At 49.5% G+C, this 15,213-nt stretch overlaps 1 protein-coding gene across 3 annotated transcripts in view; it reads right to left on the reverse strand.

Moving 5' to 3' along the window:
• BABAM2 (BRISC and BRCA1 A complex member 2) overlaps window positions 1-15,213 on the reverse strand; it is a 374,448-nt gene that overhangs the window by 8,336 nt on the left and 350,899 nt on the right. The gene's annotated exons all lie outside the window — the stretch shown is intronic.

Genomic DNA, 15,213 nt, shown 5'->3' on the forward strand with positions numbered 1-15,213 from the left:
CTAATCATTACAGGGAAGGGAAAACCGAGGGCCAGAAAAGTTGATGGTCCCCTCAATATGGCATACGATAATGACAGCTGTAAGCATAGGCCTCTGTGATCCCCTTGAGGACAGAATTTGGGGGTGGTTCATCCTTGTGTCCCATGGTGCTCACCTTCCTTAGGGCCTCACAGCAGGTAAATGTCAATTAGGTGCATGAATGCCCCAAGGGGCTGCCTCTGGGCCCAGGGCTAGCAGGTGGGGTCTGAGCCAGTCCACTGTGTCTCCTTACTCTCAAGGCTGATGCTGTTTCCATCATGAACCTCCCAGACGAGAGGCTGGGAGGAGGGGTGGCAGTGGCCGCTGAGAAGGGCTGGGCCCCGGGGTGGGGCTTGGCTGAGATGATGGGGTGCATTTGGTTGGGCTGAGGCTGAGGCCAGATAGTGGGTGCGGGGGTGCTAAAGAATGTGGTGCTGCCTGAGGCCTGGGATGCATCTAGTCTCCCCATCTGCACACGCCTGGTGTGCATCAGGTGGCAGGTGCTTAGGCAGCAGGCACTTCAAGTCCTCTGCTCCATCCGCAGCCCACCTGCCCTGGACTACCGGGGGACGGTCGCCTGGCTGATGGCAGTGAATCACCACCAAGGTCACAGATTACCCTCCCCTTCTTAGTCAGCGAAAGGGGAAAAACCAAAGGATGGACTTCCAAGAGGAAGTGCTCAGGGTCGCAGCCGAGCTGACCACATGGAGCGTGGGTCCTGGCCCGTGTGGGGTCCAGGCCCCAGGCCACACCCTGGAAGAGAGGGTGCCTCAAGGCTTCCGCTCAGCACTGCCAGGCATCAGCCTCCACAGGAAAGCGCCAACCCCCAAAGGACTGAGAGAACATTTAGGAGATCAGCTCTTTGGGGCATAAAACAATCTTCTCTTCCCCAGAGAGTCTCTCTCTGGGGCTTTTAAGGATTGTTTGCCTGGCTGTGGATTTGGTTTCTCCCACTGAACTCTCAGCATCTAGAGGCTGCAATGCATGCAACCCACAGCTGCTCGGGCAACTGCCTGCTGCCTTCTGGGCACAGTGTTCGGTCACCTCGGCACCCTGGGTATCCACCCTCCCTGCTGGGTGTTTCACAGTGACCCCTTGAAGATCTGGGGGAGGTGCAGCAAGGATGGCCATGGTCCCCCTTCTTTCCACTTGAATCCCCCCTCCTGGCAGCTGAAATAATCTCCCAGACGCCACGCTCTCTGAGCTGACAGCTGGAAAAGCAGCAATTCCCAATGAAGGAACTACTCAATGGGCGCGGACGCGAGGCCTATCCTTCCTGCGGGGCTGCGGTGGCCTCAGCGGGCACTGGGCTGGGATGTGGCGAAGTTCCACAGCAGCCTGGCAGGAGGGGGCAGAACTTCTGGCAGGTGGAGGGTCTCGCGGTTCCTCTCAATCATGCTGAGGGGCACTGCAGCGGGCGGGAGGGGCACAGGAGGAAGAGCTCACCTGCCCTGTGGGTCTGCGCGAGCCCAGGCCCTGCGCATGCTGTGGGCAGGTAGCCCTGTAGGCCCTTGTGCCAGTTACAGAGACGGAGGGCAGGCAGGAAGGACAGAAAGGGGGAACAGAGATACCATGTGGGGAAATGATATCTACACAGGGTATCACACAGGCGTGTTCCAATGATCGGTGGAATCCATTAGCGTGTCATGAAATCAATTTAGTGGGTCCTGACCAGCATTAAAATAAAGTTAAATAAAAGCAGAGTGCACCACATGTGGCAAGGAGAAACATTTCTTTCATGAAACTTGTTTCAGTTATATATATACCGGATTAGGATATGAAGTAAGTGTCTTCCTGGGGACTGTGGTAGAAGTCTGGAAGCCAGGAGCATAAAGGAAAGGAGGTGCCTACTACGTGCCAGACATCGTGCTGTTGTTTTCCTTTATATTATTTTACATTTACTCCTCCTAAATGGGCCTGCTACCGGGTAGGTATTATCACCTCCCTTTTTACCAATGGGAAGCCTACGATTCAGAGATGCCAAGGAACTTTTCTAAGACCACACATCTGATAGGGGGCAGTGCCCCTTCTGAATCCAGAGCTGCCTGACTCCAGTGCGCCTGCTCTCCAGCCGTGACATCCAGCGGCGCGAGCACTGGCGACTGGGAGGGGAGGCTGGGGCTCCGCCTCTCACTCTGCTGCATGACCCTGAATCGCTCCTCCTTTTCCGCATGTGTGCAGGGAGGGGTGAGGCAGATGACGGCTCACGTTTTTTGATTTGGTGGTGCTCTTCCCCTTCTTAGCTGTGTTTTGGTCACCGCCATTAAAACTGGAATGGCCACAGCCCACTAGTGAATTTCGAGAGCTGCTTACCGCCAACTGCCATTTACACCTACATTTGTTCTTAGAAATCCCCCTAAAAGGTCCTCCCCCTTGCAGGTTTGTGTGGGTCCCAATGCGTTGGCTGGTATCTGTATCCCTCATCTAGGGACCTGCACTGGGTGGCTTTTCAGTAGAATCATGACTGTGACGACAAGGGACAGGGATGAACCTGACTTCCCTCTTGCTTGGCCATGCGCATCTGGTTCCTGGAAGTCCTAATGCACCCCAGAAGCATGCGGCCTACTCTGAGTGTCTGGGAGAAGGGAAAGAAAGCACAAGAGCACCTGCTTCCACCAGGTGCACACGGAGGCACCTTAAATGTTCTCTACATAATGAGCCTGGAAGAGCAAAGGTTACCCAGAAGGCTCCTCTAACATAAAGTCACTTGGCACCCTCAAACTGCAGGGTGTTGAGAAGTATTGTGTCTGTAAAGTGCTATAAAACGGGAGGTTCTGTTATCCTGACAACCAAGCTGTGGACTAGAAATGGGGAGGCCTGAGTTGTGACCCCCGTTTCGCTTCTTACTTGCTGTTCGACCTTGAATAAGCACCAACCTCTCTGTGTCCCAGACGCCTCATCTGTAAAGAGAAGGGATGGCTTCGGAGTTTGCTTTCAGGTCTAACACACTAGTCACTATTCTTGTTACTGCTTTGGTATCAGCCCAACCACTTTAGCCACAGAGAGTTTAAGTGGAGGCAGTAGTTAATAAATGACCTGTCCCTGTGCTTTGCTGGAGGGGTTCCCTTCAGAGCCTTAATAAGCACTGACAGAGGCATTAAACATGTCTGAGGTTTCTCTATATCTCCCCTTTGTCTCCACATCTGACTTAGGACCCCCAGAACGGATGGCCAGCATCCATCCTGCCCATCTTCCTTGCATCCTTTGGACCAGCAGACAACCAAACACTCACTCATTCGTGGTTAGCTCCTGTGTTAGTAAAGGGTTGGTTCCTGCAGGGGCCAAAGAATAAATGTGAGCAGGCCCCTGGCCCTCAGGGGGACACACAGACACTTGACCCCCACAGCAGAGAGCTCATGCTAATCCTGGTCAGGAGGCGGTGGCTTCACTTTCACAGTCATGGCCAGGTCCTCCTTGGCCCGCTCTCCTTCTTACTGCTATTGCTCTGGAATGAGCAGAGCAAACTTTCTGCCTGGGATTCACTTTCTTTTCTGCTCAGAGCTACACCAGGGCATTATCCAGCTGGCCAGACGTCTAGCACCTTTAATGACAATAATAATAATTTGCATTTATACAAGGTCTTTTATCGGGGGATCTTACAGTATACCACAAACAATAATTAATTCCCCTTTGCAACTCTGGGAGCCAGCTAAGTAGGAGTCCCTTTCCTTTGCAGGTAAAGAAAGGGTACTTTCCTGAACCGTGTAACACGTTGGGGGCCTCTCTATCTACCCAAAACCTACCCACCCTCAAGGCCTGGCATGAGCATCAGGCCCTCCACAGAGCCTGCCACCGCCAAACCCAGCCCTCAGCCATTTGTCCTGCCTCTGAAACTCCATAGCACAAAGTGCTGAGCCACTCACTGGGTACTACTCAGAGACACCGTTGGGAGAGCTCTTAGGATCTTGTCCAAGGCAGGACCTGCCCTAACAGCACTGCTGATCCTCCAGCCTCAGCCTCTCCTGAGAGCGAGCTTATTCCTTAAAGGCATTTCTATAGTTACAATGTTCTTCCTTCTCTTGAACTGAAATCTGGCCCCTGGAAACTCCCACCCATTGGTCTTAGTTGTGCCTTCTGGGACAAACAATCTTACCTAAATTGACTGGGGTTGCTGGTTGATGTCTCTTGTGTACACACTGTCTACTTCTGTGGTCAGCCTTGGGCGGTGCTTGGTGGCTCACGTTTGCCAAGGTTCAGTGGGGCCTTGGGAACTGAATGGTGGGGGTGGCTGAGGCCTCCACCACGTGCTCTGGGCCCAAGGCCAGTCTGCTTTCCTGAGCGTTTCAGGCAGGAGCCCTGGGTCCGCTGGGCTTTAAATGTAGCTCTTTAGATCTCCGCCCCTTGTGGTGTGAACACCGGAGGCTTCCGTGTTCATTTCCGGGGGCTGCACCTCAGCGACACGGAAATACCCCCATTTCCTGCTGAATGGCTGACTGACCACATGAATGAATCCCTTTCTTTCCTGAATCTGTTCTTAAGTCCAGGCAACAACCGCCCATTACAGGGACTGGTTTTTGGAGACCAAGCCAGATAATAACTTCGTTAGTTTTTCTTTTCTCTTTTTTTTACCCTTTATTAGAATAAATACTTGGTGCTAAATTTGAGAAAAGGGTGCACTGATGCTGAGCTGAAAACCAACCCGAGGCAAGCGCTGCATGATCGCCGTTTTCTCTCAGGAGTTAGAGGCGAGGAAGCCCTCAGGGTGGGACGGGGGCAGAGGGGCAAATAATACCCTCTAAACATTTATTTCAAGAAGCCAGGTCTTCTGGGGAAACTAACAACTCCCTCCAGTGATTCTGGGTCCTTGCTGGGAGCTTTACTCCTGAAAAGACACCGCCCCCCCTCTGCCAAGAGAACACTGTTTGGATGAGATTTTTCTCGCAGTGGCTGACCATGGAAGGAATTTTGAGTGTGCATCAAAAACTGTTCATCTGCTACAACCTGCGCCCCTGTGGGCATGAGGTTTGGCTTGTGGTGATGGGGCCTCATTCTGCATTTATTTCACACCATACCCACTCTCTGGCCTAAAATCAGGGGTGATCATTTTGGGCTTGGATTTGGCCTGGGTCAGTGATCTGGGGGGTCCCTGGGAGAAGAAACCTGGATCAGCGATGGAACCTGCTAGTGTCATTCTGTGGCAAGGAGAACACACTGCAACCATTCCTACCGTGTACAGAGGGAAGGACACAGGTGTGGGAGTCGGGGAGATCTGCATTCAGACACGGCTCTGTCGCCGAGCGCCTGTGTGTCCTGGGAAGTGACGCCCTGAGTCTCTATGCGTTTCTCTCCGATGGGCCCATAGGACTTGCGTGGTTGTCGTGAGGCAGTGGGGCCAGGCACATGGTAAGAGCTCAAACTGTGTTGGTTTCATTTCCGCCCACCCTCCACTCCCCTGACACAGCCACATAAACACTCTCTGAGGAACTCCCCCATCACATTACTTCAACAAACATGTATTGAATAGCTCCTGTTGATGAGGGGGCCTGGAACACCTGGCACCACTGCCTACATAAGTACACGCACCTAGTAAGCATTCAGTAGTTGTTGGATGAGTAAATAAACTAGCCTCATACTTGGTATTTTATAGTTTATAATATGCTTTCACAATGACCTCATTTTAATCTAAGCAACAATCATGTGTAGAAATAGAAGCGTGTGGTCAAGGCCGAGTGGGATCTGGATACCCGCCAGGGCCTGGTGACAGCACACTGCCAGCCCTGGAGGGTCTTCTGTGCCACAGGATGGAGCAGGAAGGGCATGGCTCCGGGGCACTCATGTGCCACTAGGAGGGCCCTGCTGAGTGCTGCCACCAACCCCAGGTCTGCCCATAGCATCTGTAGCTAAAAGTGAGGGACATTATCATGAGCTCGGTGATTCAGGGTAGTGAGGTTTTAAAATCGGAAACATTTGCTAACTGGGGGATTTCTTTCTCTCAGGCTCTGGGCCCCTGGCCCCAGGCTGGCATATAGGGCTCCTCCCAGTCAGCCTTCCCCACAGGGTGCAGGGGCACCTCTGCCCGAGTACCGCCCTCCATCCTATCACATCCTTCTGGGGCCCAGAGAGAAGCGCTCTTGTTCCCAGGACTCTGACCGCTCCTTAGCATGGTACTCTGCACATGTTAGGGGCTCAAAACCGTGACAAACTGCACTGCTTCCTGTTCCCAGTAGCCTCTCAGAACCGAGAAAGGAGACAGGAAGTAGGGATTGAGTCCTTGGCGACTGTGGGCGCCCAGCCTCTTTCTTTCTAATCCTTTGGCCTCTGAACTGCTGGGAACCGCTGATAGGGGCAGAATGAAAAGGGTGGGTTAGGAGTCTTTCAACATGTGCCCACATGGCTGGCTCACACACAGTTTCCAGTGTGAGAGGAGAGGTGGAAATCAGATCTGACTGACCACAAGGCCGGCTCAGCCATGGCGAGTTCACAACAGCCTTCTCAAAACACTGACAACCAGCCTGCAGAGGAGGGTGTCCCGGCAGAATGTCGTCACTGCACACGCTGGGCATCGTGTAACCCCATGCCTCAGGAGTGAGGTCAGCTCCCACCACGGCGAGCCTGTCTATTCTGGACCTCTTAACACATTTCTTGGTGCTGCTAGCATGTTACCTTTGAGATATAACTGTGTGGAAAATCATGTGCATTTCTTAAGTGGAGCCAGTGTTAGGTCAGGAGCTGGCAGAGAAGAGCCAGACCTAAACTAGGTTAGGGCCTACAATGCCTGCTGGGAGAGGACCAAGGCTTTGTGTTCCCAGCCATGGGGCACCCATCTGCAGCCCCAAGACTCTGAGCCCCCCTTGCACTGCAGCACTGCTGATGCAGACCAGCCTCGGCTGTCATGGTCTCAAAAACCAAGGCCAAGCAGGGGTGACCTGCTGTTGGCCAGCAAGGTCCCTGTGAAAGAAGCCCGCAGACCCCTAGGATACCAGGTAACAGAGGTGGCTGCTGCATTTGGGAGCGCAGCTCCCGCCCCACACCAAGGTGTCAGGCCACAGGAGCAGGTGGGGGCTGAAACCCAGCCCCTGCTCCACTCTCTAAGCTGTGTGCTCTCCCAGGGCTATATGCCCAGAGAAAGGGGTATGTTGTTCTTACCCAAAGCTATTAGTCGAACTCTGCACCAACCCAAAGGGGGCACCTTTTCCTAGTTTGTACAAAAGTTTTTTATAGGCCAGGGGAGTGGGCGGCAGCTGGTAAGAGGACCGTTCAATTCTATGCCTTGGATTCCCCATAATGCATCTGGAACATGGGCCTGGGGTGCATGTCACTGGGATGCACATTTTATAAATGAGAATCTTTGGACTGGCACTGGGGTAAGAAGATTAGAAAGATGAGTTCTTTCCTAGTCTCTGCATTTTTAAGGCATCTTCAGGACCCGTTCCTGTTTGTCTCCCCACACCCACGTTGAGCTATTCCTGCCCATCCCACTGCTCAGACTTGGAGGTGAAGGCAACAGAGGCAGACGGGGTGGGGTGGATTTGGGCAGCTCCACAGGTCCTCAAGGCAGCACTTGGCTCCCTTTCCTGCCATGATTATCACGCAGACAAATCATCAGAGTTCTCTTTCATGTAGGTTCCAATGGGTGTTCCATCTTGAACCATGTCACTGAATGCTGTTAGATCTACACAGCTGGAGTGCCTTTTTTCCAAAACTGGTAGACACCATGGATGCAGAGCGAGCAGACCAATAAACAAATACAAACACAGAAAAATCAACTCTAAAAATATAGCAAAATGAGCCTCCACCCTTTGTCGATTTCAACAATCTGAAAGCATGCTTTGTATTGTTACTACTATAGGAAAGAGACAGGCTCCCTTGTAGTCAGCCCCTTATGGGTTACTTGAGGAGCTCTGGATGTAAAAGAACTACCACAAGTTCAAAAGTCATAGAAATAGGAAGTTTCTATGGGTTTTGAAAACCCTGAAGATTATCTAGTCCAAGGATCAGCAAACTTTTTCTGTAAAGAACCAGTTCATAAGTACTGGGGGTGCCAAAAAATGTATACAAGTGGACACTTTGGTCAGCATTGCTCAAGCAGTAGTTTGCCGTCATCAGAAGTGTCTAGATGCTGATGGTAACCACTTTGAGCACCTCTTGAAATCACACGTGACTTGTCTTCATCTTTTGTTATCAGTATGTATTGAGTATTACAATTTTAATACAGATTTCCTTTCTTAAAATGTGTATACATTTTTTGGGCACTCTATTTTCAGCTTAGCAGGCCATATACTCTGTCTCTACAATTCAACTCGGCCCTTGTAGTGATAGTAGCCATGCTCAACATATAAATGAATGGGTATGGCTGTGTTCCAATAAAACTTTATTAACAAAAACAGGCAGCAGGGTTCTATTTGCTCTCAGGTTATTATTTGCCAATTCTTTATCTAGTCCAAACTTCTATTTACAGAGGAGGCGTGAAGTGATTTCTTCACAGTCAAAGGTCCCACCCAAGACCATCACCCACATGGCTTGGTGGGAGGAATGGAGATACTGCTGCAGGCCTTAGAGCCACCAGTGTAGCCATTGAGATAACTGGAGATTTTGACTGACACATTTAACTGTACCAGAGAGGATCAAAATGCCAAGTGGAAATTCGCAGGTTAAAATCTAATAGGATTGGGAAAGAAAACCTGCGGAGATGTAACCACCAGGTACAGTCTCATAAGTACATGTTGCTAACGTTCATTCATCAGACTCAGGCACAGTCTTGAGATGTCTCTGGTGAAGGGCTGGAAGAAAAAGGGAAACAAGGACCTGAAAAGCCACTAGCACTTGCCTATGAACAATATGAGAAGAAAACAGCAAGTTCATTTTTTCCAGTCAGTAGCTAGTCAAACATCTGACAGTGCGTAAATGGTCAGAGAGAACAAACCCTCTTGTCCAGGGCTGAGAACAGGTTGTTTTGGCTGTCAAGCATTTTCAAAACAAGTTTTCTTGGTCTTATGACAGGTTGTGGCAAGAACAAGAAAATAAAAAGAGTGGAAGATCCCATGATCGCTGCTCCGGGCTTCCACGTGGGCTGACTCTGCCTGCACGGTCAAGTTTGCTTTCAGAATTTGCAGATAAAGCTGGTTTTAGGGCTAATACCACCTTTCCAGTGATACCATTAATAGAGTGATTTCTCTAAGAACTCTCTGGCAGCCGGATAATCATCCTAGTCTAGGAGGAATAGGTCAAAGTCACTCTTAAGCCCAAGGGCGCTACTCTGCTTAAACCTACACCCTGCTTTGTTTTAATTTTCACCTCATGTTACATGGGCAAATTATTCCTCTGCAACTGAGGTTAGAAGCCACCTGCTTGGAGGTGGATTTTTCCACCTCAACTGCAGAACACTTGGTCAGGGTGGGGCAGAGAGGTCAGCAAGGAGGCACTAATGAGAAGGCCAAGGTCAAGCTGGTCTTAGAAAGTGTCACGAGTTCCCCACCGGCAGTGATCTTGTTCTTAGGGGCTTAACAAACTCTGCCTGAAGGAGAGGGTGAGTCAAAACAGGATGCTGAGTGTGGCGGCATGCAGGCAAGTGGAGATCAGGAGATCACTATTATCAGGTCATCCAGAGAAAATGTTCAGAAAGCAACCAAACAAGTGTGCCGGGAATTCTCAGATGCCCTAAGTTATTACTGAAGAACCCAAGGTAGGAGGCCCGGACTTAAGCTCTGACTCCAATTCTGAAGAGCTGTGTGACCTTGGGCAAGCATTTTCCTTCTCTGGGTCTTCTCTGTTGTCACTTCCCAAGTGAGGCAGCTGATTGTCCTTCCAGCCCCAATACTGAGACCTTCAGACACCAGCGCAGGGAGCCTTTGGTCAGTTACCATCACGCCTGCTATGGCCGTCTCAAACCACTCACACCACAAGGGACAGCTAAAGGTCCTGGGAGAAGCTGTGAAAGAGGACTTGCTCTTCTTTCATGGGACAAGATACAGACCACAAAGCCTTTTTCCATTCTGCCAATTGTCTGCGAGAATGTTTTGAAGAAAGGGGCCCAGGGATATGTGAAGACTGGTACAAGAGGTCCTACTCACTTCACTTCTGCATCCCACACACACCGTGGGCCCCTGCAGCATTTAATGTCTCTACCCAGGAAGCGATATGAAGGCCCTGCTAAAGCCTGCTGTGCAGGGCCTGTATTACCTGAGAGAGAAGACTCGACGACGGAGGAGGAGTCCTTCTCCAAACAGGCAGACAGACTGTTCTGACGGATTCCTGAGCTGTCCCTCCATATAGGATGCCCACAAATGTAAACTTCAGATAAGCCACAAATCATGTTTTGGTGTAAGTATGTCCTAAACATTACATGGGATATACTTATACTAAAATTGGCAACCCTAACTCTGGAGAACTCTGAGAGCCCTGGGCATTGAGGTGGCGAAGAAAGGGTGAAAGGGCCCAGGAAACATTCTTTGATAGTGTTCCACAAGCATGATCATAGAACTTAGTTTTTATTGTCCTTTCATAGTATTCCCAAGGCCAAGAGGATCTATTATGATTTAACTATCCAAACCAAAGCTGATCATTGTATCAACATGTAATTTGTTAATTTAAGAAAAACCTTATTGTCTACAGAAAAAAAAAAAGATCGAATGTCTTAGCATGTCAGTTAATAACAACAGGTACCATTCACTGAACACCAATAATATGCCAGGCATTTTACCATCATGTTTGCATCTCACACTCGCAGTCCCCTGTGAGAGGGGACTGTTACCCTCCTGTACGGATGAGAAAACCAGCATCTACAGAGGTAAGAAAACACTACCAGAAAGCAGCAGAACTAGGATTTGAATTCTGGTAGGTCTGATCCCAGAGCACAAGTTCCCTCCACCCTGCAGAACCTGGCTACCTGCCTCATCTCCTGCCACCCTCTTCCGTGTATCCTGGCCTACCTGTGACCCCCACACTTCCTAGCCTTGGCCTTGGCCTCTGGGCACCCTGTTCCCTTTGGCAGGAGTGTCCTCCCTCCATCTCTGCACAGCAAGTGCTATCCATCCTCCAATGTCAGCTTCCTTATCTCAGGAAACAGACATCATATCCTTTTCTCAGGACTCCTACTACATTTCACCTGCACTCTGCACATATTGCTGTCGTATAAACGTTATTTGTACAGAAGTTTCATCCCACCTCTAGTTCAGTGAAGGCAGGGACTATGTCCCACACAACACTTAACATAGTGCCTGATACCTACTTTGAATTCAATAAACATTTGCTTAATGAAAGAATGAATGAATGAATGGCAAAGTGCTGGTGATCTGGGCAGCACCTAACCAAAATGTCTGCCACTACAAGTCTACACGGGGGCACACCAAACCTGAGTATCCCCCAAGGCAGAGAGCCCAGAGACTCCAGTTCTAAACAGACAGGCAATCAACCCGAGGAAGAGAGGCAGGGCATTCTCAGAGCAGACGCCAGTCTAAAAGTTGGGGAACCTGATGTATACTCAGTTCCTGCACTAAGTTACTCTGTGACCTTGGACAAGTCACTTAACTTTGGGGGGCAGGAGGGTGGGCCTCAGCTTCATAATCAGTAAAACAGGGGTAATGCAGTACTTATCTCATAGGGTTGTTATGAGAACTACAGGACTTAGTACGTAAAGTATTTACAGCTGTGCTGGTGCAGTATAAGTACTCAATACCTATTTATTACTATTGTCATTGATGAGATGATCAGGAGGAACTGGGTGATCCATTATCATTTATTCTGAGAAAAACAACACAGTCTTGCCTTTACATATATGCTCCCATAAAATGCACTTTTCTGGACAACTGGAACAATGACAGTTGAAGGATTATCCAATCCCCAAAATGATCAATAATGGAAAATTTTTGTTTTCTAAGTTTTGATTTTGAGAAGCGCTCCAGAGCTTCCCGCTTTGCAATTCTGACTTGTACTCAGTGGACTGAGTCCTTTATGCTACCGATGGCCATGTTGTCGGAATGGAATCTCAGCCAGCAGTAGACCATTCCAAAATCCATCAGCAGGCTTTGTAGTTGGGGCTTTTCGAAACGGGTGGATGGGTTTTATTTAGCACCTGGAGGGCAGCAACCATGATTTTGTGTGTGTGCGTGTGTTTGTGTGTGTGTGTGTGTGTGTGTGTGTGTGTGTGTGTGTTGTGGACCCAATGCTTTGTACATAGTCTGTATATAACTCTTAAATGTTTACAGATGAATTGCTATCAATTACATAACTGCAGATCATTGTTACTCTTGATTCTTACAATCACAGCTGCTCTGAAGTCTTTCTCCTGACGGTTATGGCATCTCTACCTGGCAACACAGCCCTGACCATCCAGAGCACACAGGGGGGCAAACTTCCTTTTCTCCTCAGAAGTGACCTGGGATTAATGACTACCCTCGGCCACTCCAGCCTCACTTCTGCTTTCTTGGCTTCCATTTTCCATTAGACATGACTAAGCGCCAGAGGTTCTGTCTGTCTGGGAAGATAGGAGTCACTGGAATTTTTTGTTCTCTTCTCAACGTGCAGCCTCCCTGCTGCCGTGGAGGCAGCTGTGCAGAAGTGCCTTTCGTCTGGCCTGCTCCATTACCTCGTCCCTTTCCTTCTTTGATTCTAGTGATAAGCTGGGCCATGGGAATGTTTACCTTCTCTTCAAGGTCCTCAGTGCCAGGTCTTTATACTCTCAGAAAAGCTATTTCTGTTCGAGAATACCCCGGGCTTTCCCCATGGCCACAGCAGCCCTCAGCTTCTGGGGTGAGCCACTGGGAGGAAGGGTCCCAAGCCCGGCCCCTCCATGGGTGGGTGGATGGGTACATGCATGCAGAAATGCTGACCTCCAGCCCTTGACTCCACTGTGCTGCTTCCGTGAGCAAGGGAGTAGGAAACAGGCAGAGCAAAGGTAAGAGGCCAGAGGCAGCCTGGGCCTGGCTGTGGAACGGTGATCAGGGGCAGAGGGTTCGAATCTTGGTACTGCCTGGCCTTGAACAAGTTCTTCCAGGAAATGAAAATGATAAATCGAATGTCAACTTTATGCCAATCACTGTGTTAAGGGTTTTATACCAATAATCTCATTTTATTTCCACTGCAACGGTGAATGCTTACCATGCTCAACTTGGCTGCACTAGATGATCTCTAAGGCTCCTTCTGTGTTTCATGTCTTTAGCCTGGCCCCCAATGTCTCTCTTACCTTCCTATGTGCATTTCTGAATCGTCACCCAATTTACCTCTGCTGCTGGCTGTAAAATTTGCAGGTCATTGGAGTAGTGGAAACTGTTCAATATATCCTCCTGTTTTTGCTCACCTGTATAAAGCTTGTATTTTAAGAGGTCATGAATTTCGTTCCTTTTCGCAGGTGGCCCCTGTGCTGAATGACCCAACAACAGACAAGACAGCATCCCGTTTCTGCAGGAGCAAGGCCTCTGCTTCTCACTAATGATGTGCAGGGAATGGCCGGTCTGATTGCTCTGTGATGCTTCCCCCCACTTTTTTTCCCCCTACAATTCATGCCTTAATGAGAAGTGATAGAAACAAGCACTTGGCTCTCCTGCCTTGGCTGGACTCCACATCGCACATGACAGCCCTGAGCAGCCCTGGCGGCACCTGTCAGAACCCAACACGCACATCTGAACAGTCAAGCCTAATTCCCGAGAAGCTGTTTTAACTTGACATCTGAAAATGTATTACAGCTAGAATTATTTTACTGGGTGTGTGTTCGGGGCATATGTGTGCACGATCTGCAACTGAAGTGTTCTATAAATACCAGATACGGGCTGTACAAAAACGCATCACGTACATAGTGTACTTAATTCCATTTAGTAGTGTTTTCAATTTGTGTCTGACCTCTGGCAACAGAGATGGAATGTTTTCAACATGAATAAAAAAGTATGCTCGCCTACCTTAAACACCGTTTTCAGTTACAGTGCCAGAAATAAATTAGAGCTTAGTGAGCATCAGCTAATAGCCCCGTCCTTTCAGGTGAGGGTACCGAGGCCTTTCCAGAAAGGTGAAGTGTCTTTCCCAAGATCGCACAGGAAGTTAGTAATGGTGCCCGAATGAGGCCCAGGCCTCCTAACTCCCAGGCCCCTGTTGTTTGCATTTCCTTTTCTTCCTGTATGCTTCTTCTTCTAACAGTTTAAAGGCAACTACGATTCCATTAGTAAAAGTTTCTACTTTGGTAAACTATAAAATCCAAAACCAACTCCTCTACCCTTTCCTTTCTGATTCTGTAAGACGTCTATTTTTCCAAGACAGAAAGTGTATGACCGTAGCTCACAAACATGGAAGTAGCTGTACTTGGTTATCACGAACACTTCCCCCAGTGCTGAGAGGGATAATTGGACCCCAGCCCTGAGCACTCGGGAGCTCTCACAAGGGCACAGCTGAGTTAACTTCCCTGACAAAGATGCGCTGCCTTTCCAGTTATTCTTTCCATGTGCAGCTTCTTCTAGCTTGCACGACTGAGACCAGAAAGCAAACCCTAACCCTATGTTCTACTGAGAAAGCATGAAGGAGAGGGGGCGGTTCAGCCCTTAAACAGCCCCCAGAGGGGCCAAAAAATGGAATCAGAGCGCACCGGGAACACAGATGGAGGACCTGGAAAAGAAGGCCGGAGGGGTCCTTCCGAAGGGGAGTGAGCCGTCTGCGCTGGGTGGTAAGCGCCCTGTGCCTGGTACAGCCTGGAAGGATGGGAAGCAGCTTCCACTGGGATGAGGGCTGTATTAGCAGTAATTGATGGCCGGGCTTTTTAATGGAGCTTATCATTTCACAGCAACAGATGTCAGGTTCTAATAAATAACATGTTCTCTCTGACCTACGCAATTTGGAGAGGATGCCTGGACCTCAGGCAGATCTGGATTCCTCCCCATCTCTGTTGCTCTCTCTTCTGAAAGGAAAAACAAACCAAATCCCCCAAAGATGCTTTGCAAAATGATTCTCTTTGAGAATTCAAGGATCCCCAAATGCCATGTTACTTATTTGCTGTACTATTCTCTTCACAGTGTTTCTATTTCTAAACCCCAGGAGGGACAGGTGAGCTTGGCCGTGCAGGAGCCCAGGGCATGTGGGTGAGAGGCGGCGTTGGCCACTTCGGCTTCCCTCAATTCCTCGGTGGCCTCACCCGCACCGGTTCCTGTCCTGTCCTCTCAGGGTACTCCAGTCACCCAAGCTCTCCTGGGCTGGGCCTGGAAAATTCCCTCTTCTCTCCTGAGGGGAGTTCAGCTAAGATGAAGTTGGGATTTTTTTAAAGGGAACTATTCCTAGGAA

The sequence above is a fragment of the Hipposideros armiger genome, unplaced genomic scaffold, assembly GCF_001890085.2.
Source record: "Hipposideros armiger isolate ML-2016 unplaced genomic scaffold, ASM189008v1 scaffold_0, whole genome shotgun sequence".
In the NCBI taxonomy this organism is placed as follows: Eukaryota; Metazoa; Chordata; class Mammalia; order Chiroptera; family Hipposideridae; genus Hipposideros; species Hipposideros armiger.